Below are 2,901 nucleotides of genomic sequence, written 5' to 3'. Positions count from 1 at the left end.
AGAATAAAAACCAAAAGTTACTAGCGGGAAAGAAATAATAAACATTAGAGAAAAAATAAATAAATAATCTGCTGCAGCTTAGGTTGCACATTAGCAGTATGCTACATGGAAAGTGGAATAGCCAGGACTCCAACAAGGCACTACAATATGGAATATAGTCATTTCATGCAGCAACTTAATTCTGTGCCCAAACACGTGCCCAAATGCTTGCCCAAAGGCCCATGGTTTTAAAATCTAGAATATCTAAAAGTGATGCCAACTTTATCCTAAGGTGCTTCTTAGGGTTTCCGAGAGCTCCCTGTCTTTTTATACTGCAGCATTTTCAGCAGGGTTTAAAAACTATTGTTAAGATCCAACAACTGAAGATGAAAGCAAATTGACACTATTTGCTGCATTACTGCCACCTGCCAATATACTAGGTCATCATAAAAGCAAGTCAATATATCAATAATCCACACAAAAAAAGTCTTCACACACTAGGAGGGAAAAGTATAAGAAGAGTTATATTATAACAATGACATGAAGTGGCGGTGGGGAAGTGGGCAAAATTAAAATATTGTACCATCACAAAAGACCAAAAGATAACTTGCTTTGCCCTTGGAAAACCAAGAAAAATTAAAGTCTGTCTTATATCCCAAAAATAAAAAACATACTTGATGGAAATTACAGTGCTTGAGACCTGAGTCAATCTATATTCGTCTTAAATCAGTCCAAATTCTAAAGGCTACAAAACTTCTTTGTTAGAGCAAGGGAAAAAAAGTTCATTTCAGGACAAAGTTATTGAAGATAAAAGAAACTGTGTCTTCAGTGAGAGAACTGCCTGCTGTCAGATGATTTCTTGCTAACGTTTTTCAAGATTTTTTGGACTACTCCACTTTCTTAGTTTCCTGGTAGCCAAATCCACCACCTCCTCTCTTTTTCCACTGGCTTTCATTGCTGTTCACATTCAGATCCACAAAAGTAGGCACCTTGAGACTAAAAGATAGAGCAACTTCAGGCAAATTCAGGTTATTAACATTACAGATCTTTTTCAGACAATGGGAATATCATGTTTGGATGTATGTATGACTTGTATGTTTCCTGTGGCTCCTTTTAATCAATTTTTCAAGCTGAGAATGAATATCAGAAATTTTACACCAGGAAAAGTCAAATTCACTAAATGAAATGTTGCATCGCTTCAAGTAATAAAGGAAACCCAATTCTTATGGGCACAAAATGAGCAAGATATGCCCTCTTGTGTTTAGGCCTCTGGCTATTCTACTCATACAATGAATATATTCCTTAGGGTCATCTAGAGGATCACCTTGAACAATCAAGACAACTATAGGAAAATCCAGCCCTCTTGTTGTTCTGGCTATATACAACAATATCCCTGAGTCTTCACTGCAGAACTGAAAGAATGTGATTGAACCATTGTTTGGCTTCTGCCTTCCTTCAATGGTCAAGAGAGAAAAATCAATGTAGTTCAGTAACTCATACTGGTATTCATGACTTACAGAATGAAAAGAAGACCATCAGTTTCTTTGTGTTCTTCTTAAGGAATCTGATGTGCAGAAGGAGTCTCTTTTCTGAGGGACAAATAATATCACTATTCAAGATCATCTACTATTGAATTAGTTTTATCAGCAGCAGTAACAACACACAGTGGCTCCTTTTTCAGAAAATTCTTTCTAGGTCTCCAAATTTTCATGTTAGAGTGGCAGAAAAGGATATGGTCTGTCTGTATGTTGACAAAAACTTAAAACTTTGTTTTAATTTGTCTTCAAAATCAACATTCAAGATACACTCAGCTTCATCATAAATTCTGGAGTATTCTACATATGATCCAGGAGGCAGACTGGTGTGGCCACAATAATGTTGATCCCATTAGCTATTTTCTGTGCTTCAGAATATCTGTTATTACCATCCATTATAAAATCATATGTGTTCCTTAAGAACACTGAAAGCTTGCATGGCAAGATCTCTAGTAGGTGAAAGAATAAAGACTCCTGTTCCATTTCTGGGCATGAACTTCAACTAAACAGTAAGTTCAACCTCAGGGATCAGAAAAGCCAGAGTTTTGCCACTGCCTGTTTTTGCAGCTGCTAGAAGATCCCTGCCTTCCAGAAGTGGTCTAACAATTTTATGTTGAATTTCAGTCATGTTTGCAAAGCCCGTTTCTTTCATGGCCTTCACAGTGCTTTCATTGACAAGATTAATTAGAGAAGTAAAAAAAATATCCTCAAAAGTTCCTGTTAGTCCCAGAGGCAGAGTATTTCATTTGTCATCTTCACTGTCTGATGTCTTCATACTGTTCTCTGCTTCTTCAGAGGTCTCTGAATCTTCTTCAATTTTTTCCTTTTGTACCAGGCCCATCAACATTCACAATTTTTTCTCTTTTTATTTTGTGATTCTGAATTGGGAGATGGTGATGCTGCTTCTTCATTATCAATATGGTAGATTTCTGGGGAGATTTTATTTTTAAAGATTTATTTATTTGCTTGAAAGGCAGAGTTACAGAGAGGCAGAGAGAGAGAGAGAGAGTCTTCCATCCACTGGTTCACTCCCCAAATGGCCACAACAGCTGGAGCTGGGCTGAACTGAAGCCAGGAGCTAGGAGTTTCTTCCAGGTCTCCCACGTAGGTGTAGGAGCCCAAGAACTCAGATCATCTTCTGCTACTTTCTCAGGTGCATTAGCGGGTAGCTGGATTGGAAGTGGAGCAGCCAGGTCTCAAACTAGCACCTATATGGGATGCCAGCATCACAGGCAGTGGCTTTTCCCACTATGCCACAGCACTGGCTCCTCATTTATATTCTTTATGATTCTTTTCTAGTTTTTATTAGACTTACACTTTTTAATCCAAGTTTATTTAATCAAACATTTATTTTCAATATTTTAAGAATAAATGTATTAAATCATAA

At 37.3% G+C, this 2,901-nt stretch overlaps 1 pseudogene; it reads right to left on the bottom strand.

The window, feature by feature from the left end:
* Positions 1-804: 804 nt before the first annotated feature.
* LOC133764421 (ATP-dependent RNA helicase DDX18-like) lies at positions 805-2,449 on the bottom strand (annotated as a pseudogene).
* Between the last annotated feature and the right edge of the window lie 452 nt (positions 2,450-2,901).

This window comes from Lepus europaeus, chromosome 7 (assembly GCF_033115175.1).
Source record: "Lepus europaeus isolate LE1 chromosome 7, mLepTim1.pri, whole genome shotgun sequence".
NCBI lineage: Eukaryota > Metazoa > Chordata > Mammalia > Lagomorpha > Leporidae > Lepus > Lepus europaeus.
This window is presented reverse-complemented; position numbering and strand designations above follow the sequence as displayed.